Source organism: Loxodonta africana, chromosome 1 (genome assembly GCF_030014295.1).
Source record: "Loxodonta africana isolate mLoxAfr1 chromosome 1, mLoxAfr1.hap2, whole genome shotgun sequence".
NCBI classification, from domain to species: Eukaryota; Metazoa; Chordata; class Mammalia; order Proboscidea; family Elephantidae; genus Loxodonta; species Loxodonta africana.
Genome location: NC_087342.1, coordinates 78,833,278 through 78,849,421, shown reverse-complemented (window position 1 = coordinate 78,849,421; position 16,144 = coordinate 78,833,278). Strand labels below are relative to the sequence as shown.

The window sequence follows — 16,144 nt, the reverse complement described above, 5'->3', positions numbered from 1 at the left end:
TGTATCATCTCATTTCATTTTCTCTCCAAAAGCTGCAACTATCTACCTTTTACCAGTCTGTCACAGGTCATCCCTAAGCCAATTTTGAAGTCACCTACTTGACTTGCCAGGGACTAAACTACATTGCCTCTGCACCTATACTACCCACTGCCCTTGAGTTGATTCCTGAGGAATAAGTGGCTGAGTATGTAGTTATTACTAATTGCACAAGGTCTCTGACTTTTGGTGGTCACAGTCTACTCTTTAGACTCCTTTTGAGCTAAGAGCAGGGTGTGAAGAGTCGAGGAGCTGGAAAGAATTTCTTTAGGAGTAAGGTGGGTTTCAATAGGCTTCGTTTAAGAGTTAGAACTACATGGAGCAAACAAAAGAGAACTTTCTTTTTTATAATTTGCATTTCAAGGAAAATTTAGTAAACTTCCTCAATCACAATTGTGCTTAATCAAAAAGCTACAGGCCCATTCCGCATCATTTCTCAATACTCTTCCAACCACATCCATGTACAGAAATTGGGAAATCCCCGCAGCCGCCACTGAAACCATCAATATCAGGGACATCTGAACTGCAAACAAAAATTCAGCCTCAGGTGTGCCTTCCACAGTGCTTAGCCTGTGTAGGTCAGGAAAGAAAGATCAAAGAATTGCTCTTGAAGGCAAGGCAGTCTTGGGAAAAATGAGCTGAATCATCTTCTGGAACAACCCTGCTTCTCTTTTCCTTGCCCCCTTCCTCTCTCTCCTTCTTCTCCTCTCTTCCTTCAGTTCACACCACTCAACTGCTTTCCTTTCTCCATCAACTGATGCGCCTCTCTCTCCTCCAGAATGACATTTTCAGAATAGTTCAGTGCATTCCTAGTCCCATGCATGCTCATTTTAACCACTGTACTGAGATTCAGGTGTAGTTGATATCTTTTTTACCATGTCACTTGATAATTTCTTCCCTCTGCTAAAACACCCAGGATAGACTGACTCGGTCAGGCAAACTGCAGAGGTGAGAAAAATGGAAGTTAGGTAAATTTTTCCCTCTGAATTTAGAACACTTCAACCTCTTGATGAGGATAAAGAATTTATGAAAGAACCTAAAATATGTTTGGAAGAAATACTTTAAAATCTTGCATTCTAATCGATAGTCAAAACGTGGTTAAGGCAGAAAGCCTCGACTCTTTGCTCACTGGAGACTGAGCTTTGAGAACCTATCCGGGCACATGGAGGGCTTTTATTTAAAATTAGCCCTGTAGGTGGACTTCAGCTGGTGTAATTTCTTCATTTATTTTAGAGAGGCTGATTCTGAAAGGTGAGTTGTCACAGGATGCAGTGTTTCTTATTTTCTGTTTTCTCCTTTATTTTCAGTCACATCAGAGGCCTGTTTTCAGGCCAGAACTCTCTAGAACATAAATTACTTGTCTTCTGGCTTCTCTATCATTCTTTGACTTTTTTTCTTATGTGCAAATTAGAGTTACAAATAAATAATATTAATTTTACTTCCCTGTTGAGCTAATGGAGACCCCACATGGTGCAAATGGCTAACATGTTGGGCTGACAGCCAAAGAGCTAGGATGTTGGAATCCACCCAGAAGCCCTGGGAAGAAAGCCTGGACCATCTACATCTGAAAAAATCAGCCTTTGAAAACCCTGTGGAGCGCAATTGTTCTCTAACACACATGGGGTCACCATTCATCAGAATCAACTCGAAGGTAACTGGTTTGTATTTTTATTTTATTTTAGTTAATAGTGTTAAATTATAAATGTAGAAAGCAGGCTTTATTTAGATTAATATCACTTTAGGCAGGGCCTAGATGGCAGAGTAGTCAAATACTTCCTGTGGTTCCTCTTACAACAAAGACCCAAAAACACAAGTGATTTGATTATATATGAAAATCTAGGAAACCTGAGCATCAAAGAAAAAGTTGGGGAATTGGGCTGAGAGGCAGGGAGAGGAAGAGATGATTCAGGAGCAGGGAGGAGCTGCCAGTCCTGACTGGTACTGGCACCCTTCAGGCTGGATCAGCTGGTGTGGCTGGTGAGGCAGATGTGGCACTTGGGATAAATTTACCACATCAGGAGAGACCAAATGGTAGAGAGATGGCTCACACCTCCAGAACCAGCCAGGAACAGCACTCCATCAGTGAAAGATAAGCACAAGTTTCTAACCTACCAGCAGATCCAAAAAAAAAAAGAAAAGAAAAGAAACCCTTTTGGGAAGTACCTCTCTCCCATTTACCTGAGCCCTCCCCACTGTGCTTTTGGTCCCAGTCAGCTTCAGCAAGTGCTGCACTCCCTGGGATGGAAGTACAACCCTTCTTGCACTCTGAGCCATTCTCCCAGCTTTGGAAAATGAACAAATTAACAAACAGGAAAAAATAATCTGCCAGCTCCCCTAAACTGAGAACTCAGGGTAGGCACAGAACCTTTGCCTAGGCACAGGCATAAGGGGTCCATGGACTTGGAATGCCTTTCACCCCTGCATAGACCTGTCTGGGCTCATTTCAGCAGCACTGGCCCTCATTAGCAGAGTATACCAGGGTATATACCTGAAGCTTATTTTCATCTGTATCTGCTATAAGGAGGAGTGACAGATTTATTACATCTGACACTACCCTGCCCATTAGGCAGGGTCCTCACCTACCCACATCAGGGCCTGAGTACTGGTGGCTTCACACACTCCACCAAGCCACCCATGATAGGGGTCCAAGGATAAGTGGCGACTCCCAGTACTTACAGTCAACATCGCTGGGTGCCCATAGTCTGGCTGCAAAACCCTCCTGCCTATGTGCTCTAGGGAACCAGAACATGCCTTCCGCCCAGATACTCAGGGGCAGCCGTCAGCCCCCAAACTTTATCAGTGCATGACCCTCTACTGCAGCCAGATATTGGTGCCTACTCCAATCACCCTGCCCTTCTAGGATGGTACGTGACAGGCTGTGCCACACACTCCATGGCTGATGACCTGAACACCTGAGCTGAATCCGCACGAGAAAAGTAAATGGACTTCTGGGCTCACATACCTAGTAACAGCTCTAACCACCTGGAGACAGGACGTGAGAGCTTCAAAGATGCCAATAATCAAATTAGCTCTCACGACAACGCTTTCTGGGCATAGCAAAACAAGCTAGGACACAGTAAGCAAACACAAAATAAATAAATGTAATACCTTATTGATGGCTTGGAGACAACAGTCAATATCAAATCACATAAACAGGCAGACCATGATGTCTTCAGCAAACCACCAAAACAAAGATTCAAGAAATCTTCTGGAGGAAGAGAACCTCTTGGAATCACCAGAGGTAGAATTCAAAAGAGGAATATAAGAACTCTTCAAGAGATCAGGAAGGACATCAGGTAAAACTGAGAACGAAGCAAGGACACACAGACAAAGCAACAGGGGAACTTAAGAAAGTTATAGAACAGCATAATGACAAATTTAACAGACTGCAAAAATATACCGAGAGACATCAAACAGCAATCCAGAAGACTAACATTGAAATTTTAGAATTAGACAACTTAATAGAAAGTCATAGGAGCCAAATAAAGGGAATGGAAATCAGAATTAGTGCAATTGAAGATAAAGCACTTGACACCAACTTATTTGTACAAAAATCAGGTGAAAGAATTAAAAAAAAAATGAAGAAACCCTAAGAATTATGTGGGACTCTATCAAGCAGAATAAACTACCAGTGATTGGAATACCGGGGCGGGGTGGGGTTGGGGGAACAGAAAATACAGAGAGAATGGTTGAATATTTGTTGGCAGAAAACTTCCCTGATATTGTGAAAGATGTGAAGATGTCTGTCCAAGAAGCTCATCAAACCCCACATAAGGCAGATCCCAAAAGGAAGCTGCCAAGACACTTATAATCAAACTTGACAAAACCAAAGATAAACAGAGAATTTTAAGAGCACCTAGGGAAAAACAAAAAGTCATCTACAGGGGGAGAATCAGTAAGACTAAGCTCAGACTACTCAGCAGAAACCATGCAGGCAAGAAGGCACCAGGATGACATTTATAAACACTTGAAGTAAAAAAATTGCAAGCCAAGGATTATATATCCAGCAAAACTGTCTCTCAAATATTATGGCAAAATTAGGGCATTTCCAGATGAACAGAAGTTTAGGGAACTTGTTAAAACCAAACCAAAATTGCAAGAAATACTAAACGGAGTCCTCTGGTTAGAAAATCACTAACATCAGATAACAACCCAAGGCTAGAACACAGGACAGAGCAACCAGATATCAACCCAGATAGGGAAGACACAGAAATAAATCAAAGCTAAAACACTGAAAATAGGGAAACAGTGACGTAAATATGTCAAAGATGACAACATTAAGTCGGTTCCTACTCATAGCGACCATGTAAGACAGAGTAAAACTGTCCCATAGAGTTTCCAAGGAGTGCCTGGAGGATTCAAACTGCCGACCCTTTGGTTAGCAGCCATAGCACTTAACCACTACGCCACCAGCATTTCCAACAACCCTATACCTCAAAATAAAAAAGAAGAAAAAGTAAAGACTCAGCAAATACAAAATCAACAACAATGAAAAAAATGAAAAGAAAATACATAAAAGCAACTCACCACAGAATATTAAGTGGAACAAAGAAACTGTCAATAATACATAAAAAACAAAACCCTCAAAATGACAGCACTAAACTCATAAAAAAACCTTATCAGTAATTACTCTGAATGTAAATGGATTAAATGCACCAATAAAAAGACAGAGTGTGGGCCAATGAATGAAAAACACAATCCGTCCACACGCTTCCTAAAAGAGACACACCGTAAACTTAAAGACACAAACAAACTAAAACTCAAAGGATGGAAAAAAACTATATCAAGCAAACAACAATCAAAAAAGAGCAGCAATGGCAATATTAATTTCTGGCAAAATAGACTTTAAGGTCAAATCTATCCCAAAGGATAAGAAAGGACACTATATAATGATTAAAAGGTCAATATACCAGGAGGATATAACCATAATAAATATTTAACATCAAACGACAGGGCTCCAAAATACATAAAACAAATTCTAATAGCATTGGAAAGAGTGATAGACAGCTCCACAATGATAGTAGGAGACTTCAACATACCACTGCTGGTGAAGGACAGAACATCCAGAAAGAAGCTCAATGAAGACACAGAAGATCTAAATGCCACAATCACTCAACTGACCTCATAGACATATACTGAACACTCCATCCAACAGCAGCCAAGTATACTTTCTTTTGCAGCACACATGGAACTTTCCCCAGAATAGACCACGTATTAGGCCATAAAGGAAGCCTTAACAAAATCCAAAAGATAGAAATAATACAAAGTGTTTTTCTGACTATACAGCCATAAAAGTAGAAATCAATAACAGAAAAAGCAAGGGAAAAAAATCAAACACATGGAAACTGAACAACACCTTGCACAAAAACTAGTGGGTTATAGAAGAAATTAAGAACAGAATAAAGAAATTCATAGACACCAATAAAAAACACTTCCTACCAGAGCCTTTGGGACACGGCAAAAGCAGTGATCAGATGTCAGTGGGTAGCAGTAAAAGCACACATCCAAAAAGAAGAAAGAGCCAAAATCAAGGAATTATCCCTATAACTCAAGCAAATATAAAGAGAGCAGAACAAGGCCAGGGGCCAATTGCAGAACAGATCATCAGTTGCTCAAGTGGAAGTCCAAGATGAAGCTGAAGAAAATTAAAACAAGTCCACAAGGGCCAAAATACAGCCCGTACATAAACATAAAAAAAACATACGCATACATAAATGTGTGATGCAGCTATTGTGATCCTAGGTATTTACTCAAATGAAGTAAAAGCTTATGTCCACCAAAAACCTGCCCACAAATGTTTATAGCAGCTTTACTGATAATTGCCAAAAACTGGAAATAATCAAGATGTCCTTCAATAGATGAATAAACAAGCTGTGGCACATCCATATAATGGAGTGTTATTCAGCAACAAAAATAAGTGAGCTTCCAAGCTATGAAAAGCGGCGGGGGAATCTTAAACGCATATCGCTAAGCAACTGAAGTGTTTCTGGAAAAGCTACATATTGTATGATTTCAAACATATGACAGGTTGGAAAGGGCAGCAATTCATTGGGAGGGAGGTTGGGAGGGATGAATAGGTGGAGCACAGGATATTTTTAGGACAGTGAAACTATTCTGAATGATACTGGATTGATGGGTGCTTGACATTACACATATTGCTTTTACAGCATCAAACAGCCAAGATGCCACCCAGCATTTACACACACATACACACACACAGAGAAATATATACACATCCCCTTCAGTTTTGCGTATGACACTCTAGTTTTCTCCTTAAGTGAAACCTACCACACACTATTTCTTGTTCTTATTGTACAAATCCCATGAGCCAACTGAAAGAACAAGTCTGACAGAAAATCATGTTCTGCCAATTTCAAAAGACTCAATGTTATTTTTAAGAATATTAGCAAAGGCTTATATATGGGCAAACTAGCACGAGAAAAAGGAAATAAGCACTAGAAATCTGGTACCAGGAAATAAATTTTCTCTTCGTTTTCTTATGTAGTTTGAATAACTGAGTTTTAACTGTGATAAATCTCAGGGCTCTAGAAGAGCCTTGGAGCAAGTTTATTTGTTTTCCACAGGTATCCCAAATGAATTTCCAATCCCCAAATCTCAAAGTACATTTTTCAGGGTTTATCCACGCTCCACATGCCTGTGCTTACTGATCACTCACCAGTCCAAGCTGGAGACCAAAGTGTTATCCTGAGTTCACTGTATTAACATTCTGAGAAGTGTGTTCCAAGATGTCTTGAATTTCATATGAGCTTACCTTCTCCCTTTCCAGGCTTCCTCCAGTGCCCCTCCATCCCCATTTTTTCAAAACTCCGTTTTCTGTACCTCCTTTTGTTTAGAAATGACTTTTAGAAATTTTAAATGTATAAATGCTTCACTCGCTTTTGTTCTTATGCTTTCAATCCTGTCTACTTACCTTCAATCTTATTCTTATAGTTCGCCTTCCTCTAAATTCTGAAGCTGCTGTTTCATGCATGCCTTATGATTTCCTCTTCTGGATGTTGGTAGGGCCCCTGAGTTTCCTGATACCTCCCGTAGAAGAGAAAAGACCCTTATAATGAAATGCAGAATGTATCACTATGTGGTTTTCTTTTGCTTTGGCTTTCCTCCATCAAATCCAGTCCATACATTCTGATTGAGCAAACAGCAAATACAGTAAATACTTTTCGGCCATGAAAAGATTAATTTCTTTAGCTTTGTGCCTCAGGTTAAGACAACTACAGAGGAAATCAAAAGAGCTGAAAATGGGGACTTGATTCTTTGACACCCGTAATACAAGACAGACTTTTAACAACTCCAGGTTGTACAAAAGCTACCCTCGAAACCTCTTGTGGCTATTTACCCAACACATATTTCCAATCTCTGCCTTCACTTTCAAGTCCTATAAAGAATCAGCACCCTCCACTGGTTCTTGAGCCCCTCCTGCCTAGAGCAGGTGCTGATGTCTCTTAACACTGAGCAATACTACCTCAATGGTCTTAGAGTGTGAATCTCAGGAAGTAACACTTTTAGATAAAAGTTATCCAGCAGCACCTCAGGAACAGGTGTGTGTAGTTCAGTGGTAGAGCACAGGCATTCCATGTATGAGGCCCTGGTTTCAATCCTCTTCTACACTTTTTCTCTGCTCCAACACTGTTTAAACCCAATATTGAAGGAATACAAAATCACTTCTCTTAATATTTTCCATTCAATTCCTGCACACATAGACAGGAAAAATAGAACCCAATAGATTCCTTGAATGCTCTTCTTTCTATGCTATGAGCTTCTACATTCCTTAACGTGACTGTGACAGCAGAAGGAAGATGACAAGAAAGGGGAGAAAAGAAGAACCAGAATCTCTTCAATCACCCAAAACAAAAGCCTGCACATGAAGCTCTTCTTTCGTACTGTTATTAAAGAGACAGAAAAAAAGATAAGGGGGAGGGAGTTTGAAAGGACCCTGGGGACAGTTTTGGTTTTTTTTTTCTTAAGCAACTAAACCACAAAGCCCCCGAGTGAGGCTCTGGCTGGGCTACCCCGGGGATGTGCTGATGTCTAAATTATTTCAAAGAAAAACTGCGTGTATAAGCTTTTCTTCTCTTTGATTGACTTTCAGTTAACTCCTGTTGAGGTGGCCTAGTGGTTAAGGCGATAGACTGCTAATCCATTGTGCATTGCATTCGTGGGTTCAAATCCCATCCTCGGTCGTTCTTTCTTTATGTCATTGTGTTGTGGAAATGAGATTTCGAGCCCTGGTGGATTCTTGCTAACCAAAAAATTGGCAGTTCATATCCACCCGCTGCTCCTTGGAACCCCTAGGAGGAGTTCTACTCTGTCCCATAGGGTCGCTCTGAATCTGGATAAACTCCACTGCCACTGGTTTGGTTTTTTGTTTGTTTTTGTTTTTAACCTCCTGATATTTGCCCAGTGCTACCCAAGCAGTGAAACACAGCTTTGGACTATCGTCTTCCATTTGGCCAAGCACGGATTCTCCAGACAGACATCATTTTCCTCTTGCTCTTCATAACTTGACTGTATTTGGTTTGGATCCCCGATATTGTTTCAGAGAAATGTTCAGGCAGCAGGCAAAAGCCATAAGAGATAAGAAGCCTCCATAAATCAAGGGGAATCCATATTTGGACATGTTTTCTGCAGAAAACCAGTTGTCCTTATGCAGATTTTGACTCATGGTGACCTCATGTGTGTCCAAGTAGAATGATCTCTGTACAGTTTTCAATAGCTGATTTTTTGGAAGTAGATCACGAGGTGCCTCTGGGTGACTGGAAACTCCAATCTTGCCGTTAGCAACAAGCAAGTGTAAACTATTTAAGTCTACCTAGGGACTCCTTTCCCAGGGAAATACTAAAATCCAACTGCTGCATGGGGTATCTAGAGAGCAGATGATGGATTGGACTGCCGACCTTTGACTTAGCAGCTAAGCTTTTCACCACTTGCAGCACCAGGACTCCTTTCAGGAAAAGGGAGCAGTTGAAACCCAGGCCACTGAAATCTCAGCGATGGGCAGTCATTAATAACCAAAAATACTCACTGCCCTGGAGTCCATTCTGACTCATAGCGGCACCACAGTTTCCAAGGCTGCAAATCTGCAGAAGCTGACTGCCACATCTTTCTCCCTTGGAGCCGCTGATAGTTCAAACCATCAAACTTTCGGTGAGCAGTTGACCACCTTAACCACTGCTCCCTTCCAACCAAAAAACCGAAACCATTGCCGACTTATAGCGACCCTATACCCAGCAGTAATTCAAGTACCTTCAGCTTCAAACTCCAAATTAGTTATTCATCTCCAAAGTCTTCATGGTATTACAAATTTGCTACCCATCACATTGGGGTCCGCCTGTCCACTATTCCTGGCTATCAGAGCCACAGCAGATAATTGTCCTTAAGGATACAAATGAGCAGAACCCAAAAAGTTGACTTGGGAAACTTAGATGCACATCAAAGGAGAAAACAGATCCTACGTGAAAAACAGTAAGTATATGGTGTCACAGACAGTCACCCTTCTAGTAAACCCTGGAGTCCAAAACCTGATTGGGAAATGGAGCAGTGGCTTTGTCTTGCAAAACTGCAGCTAGGGTTCTGAGAACCACAAAGAAGTATGAGGGAGGTGTGATGGGGCTGAGAAAGAACTGCAAGCATATTAACCTTTTGTAACAGCCCTCTCCTGCCGCTGGACTGTCATTCAAACCTCAGCCATCACAGATGCTAAAAGTATAGGAGTTTTAGCCTCTTGCCAAAATTTGTGGTATCAGTCAACCCACATGTGACATTTAGGAGGCAATCCTTAATCATTGTGTCTTCTCTTGCTTTTAGTTTTCATTCTGATATTTTTCTCACATGTGAGAAGTTTGAGTCTTCCTGAACATTAAAAAAATTAGAATACATTATATGTCAATTCTTTTGTTCTTCCCAACACTAGTGGTCTCCCTTACCCTAACCTCCCTCAGAAAACCCACTGAGGCTCAGGTGGCACTGGGAAGTAGCTGACATGGGTGCTTAGAAGCAGAAAGACATTGCAAGGTAGATAGTAGCAAAGTCCAATACAGAGTTGAAAGGGAAGTAAATGCCTTAAATCAGAATGCAGTGGTTCCCAAAGCTGGGGAACTGCCTGAAAACTTTGTGAATATATGCATTCCTGATTCTACCTTTATAGATCCCAAATGGACTGAGAATCACTGGATATAGAGAGGATGGGATCTGTAATGTTGAAGTCTCCACAGATGTGTCCATTCAGCCATGTTTGAGAACTTCCAGCCTAGGAAGTGGTGCTGAGGGAATTGGAGTGAACTGAAAAAAAAATTTTTTTTTTGAGCTGCTAGGAAATTTTCGCTAGGAGGAAGCACTGGATACAGGATAAAGGGGGGCCAGGAAAAAGGAAAGTGAGGGTGAAGATCACACATTATCTGATGAAAAAAATGAAGGGGAAGATAAGAAGAGGAAGGTGGATGTCGGTGTGGAAGAACTAGAAGAGAAGCTTAAAGAGGGTTTTAAACTAGGTCTTTAGGATGCATTGAACTGGTATGGCCCAGGATGTTTGAGACTACCAGGGTTGCCTACGTTTCCTCTGCTCTCTCTACAATGCAGGAAGTCAGAAAATTCCCTTCCTCCTAAGGAAAAGAGAGTAAAGGTATTTTTTACATAGAAAGATGCAGCTCTTTTTGCCCAAGACATACCTGGCTTGAAGAGAGCTTAGCAGATCTTTCCATTTCTGGAAATAATTTTATCAACTGTGGATGCTGGAAGACTAAGGGATTCCTGAGAAATGCCTTACCTGTGGATAGCATCCAAACATTTCTTCACCATTAACAAAGAGCTAGGATCACAGATCTCTGTGGTGGGCATCATAGGTATCCATGACAGGTGATTGCACTTGCTTTTTGCTGACCAAGAGTATGTGGGTGGGCATGGAAGTGTAAGAGGAATGGGAAAAAGAAAATCAGAAGGACACTTTTCTCCTGAACCTGCAATCTGTCCATTGGCACAGGCACAGGTGAGGGGGAAAAAGGAGAAGGCTCAAAAGGAATTTGTCCAACAGTCACTTACCCCTCTCTCTTTCCATCTGTCCTTTTCTTCCCTACTTGTTAATAATAAGGAGAAATTGTAGTAAAGGAGACTAGGCTGTCGATGAAGCGGTGGAATGTTGTTGCTTCAGCGTCAGCAGGCCCTGAGTGAGCACCTTCTTTTATTTCAGTTCCTCCTGACTTCATTCTGCTTAAGCAGTCAAGTTGGGAGGCCCGAGGAGTGCCCAGGAGTATGGTCCACTTGAGTAACTATCAAACGATTTTTTTTTTTTTATGGGTAGGAAAAAGGCAGCTAAAGATATTCACACAGAGGAAAACAGGGAAACCAAGAAAGAAATTTGCCAATATTCAGCTGTGAGGAAAGAAAAAGGGTAACATGGAGGTGCTAGGAATTAAACCCAGGGCCTCAAGCATGCTAAGCACATGCTCTACCACTGAGCTACACCCCCATTTTGCATAAAGTTATGAGAACAATCCATAATACTGACTTGTAGCATAGTCTACAGGCTTTTTAAAACTTAACTTTCCACAAGTAAACATCCATTATGTTCAATTCTTGTGTTCCTGGATTAGATCCTGCCTCACAACTATGCCAGGAGAAGGAAAAAAAACACATTCCGGACCTAATGATTCTGAGATCTCCCAGCAGTCATTGGCTTTTTCAAGGACTACTTTTAGCCAATTGCCTGAGTGTCAGTTCCAGTCCACCACGAGGGAGAGTAGCAGGATTGAACGTTTGGTTAAGTCTTCTGATGTCTTCTTGAAAAGTCCTTCTTCTGTACCTATGAAGCTTGCAGAAAGACACAGAAGATAGTGCATGGGAATACGAAGATGAGTTCTAGGAAAGAATGAAAATCCAGGTGAGGAGGTAAGACTAGATGTTAAGTAATTCAAAGAATTTGATGGAAACAGGTCCCTGGTGCACAGTGGTTAGGAGCTATGGCTGCTAACCAAAAGGTCCAAGGTCACTCCTTGGAAACATTATGCGGTTGGGATCCACTAGACAGCAACGGGTTGATTAGGCTGAAACGAAGAGTGACAAGTACAGTCATGCTCCTACAAACACCTGCGTCCAGCACCTGGATTTGGAAACTTAGTTTTGACTCCTTGATGCTGTAGCTCTGCTTTTGAAGAGGTAGAAGGTAGAAGAGAGGAGAATGATGTACTCTTCTATCATTAAAACGTCTCTTTTATACCAAAATTCCTTAATGAGGAAAGCACAAGAGATGCACTTAATGTGCAAATTCAAAATGAATTTGCTCTTTATTAACTTTCCCTAATCCCAGACCCACCCATCCCAGGAAAGTCAGAAAACTCCTGATGTGATGAGACTGTCACTCAGATATGAAGGAGAAATTCCAGATCTTTGTGGATGGAAGGGATGAGTGCCCGAAATCTATAAGTTAAGTTACTACTATACCACAAAGACACCTCTCTGGGAACTGGAATGCGAGAAGGAGTGGGCTCGAAGAAGGGAGTGAATACGAGAGAGTGGCAGGGTTTATAGCTGGGAGAAAGGCGGACACTGAGTGGAGGAGAGAAGCAGCAGCAGAGGAGTAGGTGGCAGAGAGAAGAGGAATAGAGTTTGAGGAAGGGTCTCTAGGAAAGTATAGGATATGGACTGGAACACAAGTAGAAAGGGACCAAGTTCCCATCTTTACTATTCTTTCTGCAGGCCCTCGGGAAAAGAGAAGCTAAAGTAAGTGCTTTCAAAGCATATGTCCCACAAACAGATAAGACTGGTTTTGCCCAAAATTTTGTGACCGAGAGCTCCTCGCTGCTCTTCCCATCGCTGAGCATTTTGGAAAGGGCTTGTGTGGTTCTGTGTTTCTGGAACAGCCCTTGTTGGTATTGGAGGCTTTGGAAAAAGCCACAAGGAGGCAGCGTTGTCCTGATCCCAAGTGCCAGCAAAGCAGCCTGGGGCTTAGAAGCAGAATCCCCTGAGGGCTTTCAGCTGGAGTATATTGTATTTGCAGCCACTTAGTTATATTGTGTTTGAGCTAAATATTCAAGGAAAGAATGAGAAAAAAAAAGTAAAGCAGTGACCAAGTGTTTTTGGTTTAAATACACTCTTAGTGAATCCATCAAACACCTGGAGAACTCAGTGCACCAGGCCTCTAGTCTGAGGATCTAGGACTCACTAAGCTGTTCTGGTGTAGATACTTTCAGTTTTCCCATACTTCTTTCTAACTCGTAAACAAAAGGCTACTGAGCCTAGCTTTCTCCTGGAACAGCTCTAGGAATATTTACAGTGCATTTTTTTGTTGTCGTTGTTGTTGTTAGGTGCCGTTGAGTCGGTTCCAAGTCATATCGACCCTATGCACAACAGAACAAAACACTGCCCAGCCCTGCGCCATCCTTACAATCATTGTTATCCTCGAGTTCATTGTTGCAGACACTGTGTCAGTCAACCTCGGTAAGGGTCTTCCTCTTTTCCACTGACCCTGTACTCTGCCAAGCATGATGTCCTTCTCCAGGGACTGATCCCTCCTGACAACATATTCAAAGTATGTAAAACGCAGTCTCAGGATCCTTGCCTCTAAGGAGCATTCTGGCTGCACTTCTTCCAAGACAGATTTGTTCGTTCTTTTGGCAGTCCATGGTACGTATAGTCAATTTTATTCGCCAACACCACAATTCAACAGCGTCAACTCTTCTTCGGTCTTCCTTATTCATTGTCCAGCTTTCACATGCATATGATGTGATTGAAAATACCATGGCCTGGGTCAGGCACACCTTAGTCTTCAGGGTGACATCTTTGCTCTTCAACACTTTGAAGAGGTCCTTTGCAGCAGATTTGCCCAATGCAATGTGTCTTTTGATTTCTTTCTTGACTGCTGCTTCCGTGGCTGTTGATTGTGGATCCAAGTAAAATGAAATCCCTGACAACTTCATTCTTTTCTCCGTTTATTATGATGTTGCTCATTGGTCCATTTGTGAGGATTTTTGTTTTCTTTATGTTGAGATGTAATCCTTACTGAAGGCTGTGGTCTTTGACCTTCATTAGTAAGTGCTTTAAGTCCTCTTCACTTTCAGCAAGCAAGGGTGTGTCATCTGCATAATGCAGGTTGTTAATGAGTCTTCCTCCAATCCTGATGCCCCGTTCTTCTTCATATAGTCCAGCTTCTCGGATTATTTGTTCAGCATACAGATTACCTAAGTATGGTGAAAGAATACAACCCTGACGCACACCTTTCCTGACTTTAAACCAGTCAGTGTCCCCTTGTTCTCTCCGAACAACTGCCTCTTGATCTACGTAAAGGTTCCTCTTGAGCAAAATTAAGTGTTCTGGAATTCCCACTGTTCGCAATGTCATCCATAGTTTGTTATGATCAACACAGTCGAATGCCTTTGCATAGTCAATAAAACACAGGTAAACATCCTTCTGGTATTCTCTGCTTTTAGCCAGGATCCATCTGACATCAGCAATGATATCCGTGGTTCCACGTCCTCTTCTGAAACTGGCCTAAATTTCTGGCAGTTCCATGTCGATATACTGCTGCAGCCATTTTTGAATGATCTTGAGCAAAATTTTGCTTTTGTGACATTAATGATATTGTTCTATAGTTTCCACATTTGGTTGGATCACCTTTCTTGGGAATAGGCATAAATATGGATCTCTTCCAGTCAGTTGGCCAGGAAGCTGTCTTCCATATTTCTTGGCATAGACGAGTGAGCATCTCCAGTGCTGCATCTGTTTGTTGAAACATCTCCATTGATATTCCATCAATTCCTGGAGCCTTGCTTTTTGCCAGTGCCTTCAGAGCAGCTTGGACTTCTTCCTTCAGTACCATCGGTTCCTGAGCATATGCCACCTCTTGAAATGATTGAATATCGACTAATACTTTTTAGTATAATGACTCTGTGTATTCCTTCCATCTTCTTTTTTTTTTTTTTTTCTGGACACTCTTTTTTTTTTTTTTTTAATAACTTTTATTAAGCTTCAAGTGAACGTTTACAAATCCAATCAGTCTGTCACATATAAGTTTACATACATCTCACTCCCTACTCCCACTTACTCTCCCCCTCTTGAGTCAGCCCTCTCAGTCTCTCCTTTCTTGACAATTTTGCCTGCTTCCCTCTCTCTCTATCCTCCCATCCCCCCTCCAGACAAGAGTTGCCAACACAGTCTCAAGTGTCCACCTGATATAATTAGCTCACTCTTCATCAGCGTCTCTCTCCCACCTGCTGACCAGTCCCTTTCATTTCTGATGAGTTGTCTTCGGGGATGGTTCCTGTCCTGTGTCAACAGAAGGTCTGGGGAGCATGGCTGCCGGGATTCCTCCAGTCTCAGTCAGACCATTAAGTTTGGTCTTTTTATGAGAATTTGGGGTCTGCATCCCACTGATCTCCTGTTCCCTCAGGGGTCCTCTGCTGTGCTCCCTGTCAGGGCAGTCATCGATTGTGGCCGGGCACCAACTAGTTCTTCTGGTCTCAGGATGATGTAGGTCTCTGGTTCATGTGGCCCTTTCTGTCTCTTGGGCTCTTAGTTGCCGTGTGGGCTTGGTGTTCTTCATTTTCCTTTGCTCCAGGTGGGTTGAGACCAATTGATGCATCTTAGATGGCCGCTTGTTAGCATTTAAGACCCCAGACGCCACATTTCAAAGTGGGATGCAGAATGATTTCATAATAGAATTATTTTGCCAATTGACCTAGAAGTCCCCGCAAACCATGTTCCCCAGACCCCTGCGCTTGCTCCGCTGAGCTTTGAAGCATTCATTTTATCCCAGAAACTTCTTTACTTTTGGTCCAGTCCAATTGAGCTGACCTTCCATGTATTGAGTGTTGTCTTTCCCTTCACCTAAAACAGTTCTTATCTACTGATTAATCAATAAAAAGCCCTCTCCCACCCTCCCTCCCTCCCCCCCTCGTAACTACAAAAGTATGTGTTCTTCTCAGGTTTACTATTTCTCAAGATCTTATAATAGTGGTCTTATACAATATTTGTCCTTTTGCCTCTGACTCATTTCGCTCAGCATAATGCCTTCCAGGTTCCTCCATGTTATGAAATGTTTCACAGATTCGTCACTGTTCTTTATCGATGCGTAGTATTCCATTGTGTGAATATACCACAA

General features: G+C 41.9%; 1 non-coding gene across 1 annotated transcript; it reads right to left on the bottom strand.

Annotated features, from left to right (window-relative positions):
• Positions 1-11,446: 11,446 nt before the first annotated feature.
• Positions 11,447-11,518, bottom strand: TRNAA-AGC (transfer RNA alanine (anticodon AGC)). Its single transcript has one exon. It is a non-coding gene; the product is annotated as a tRNA-Ala (tRNA).
• Positions 11,519-16,144: the final 4,626 nt, after the last annotated feature.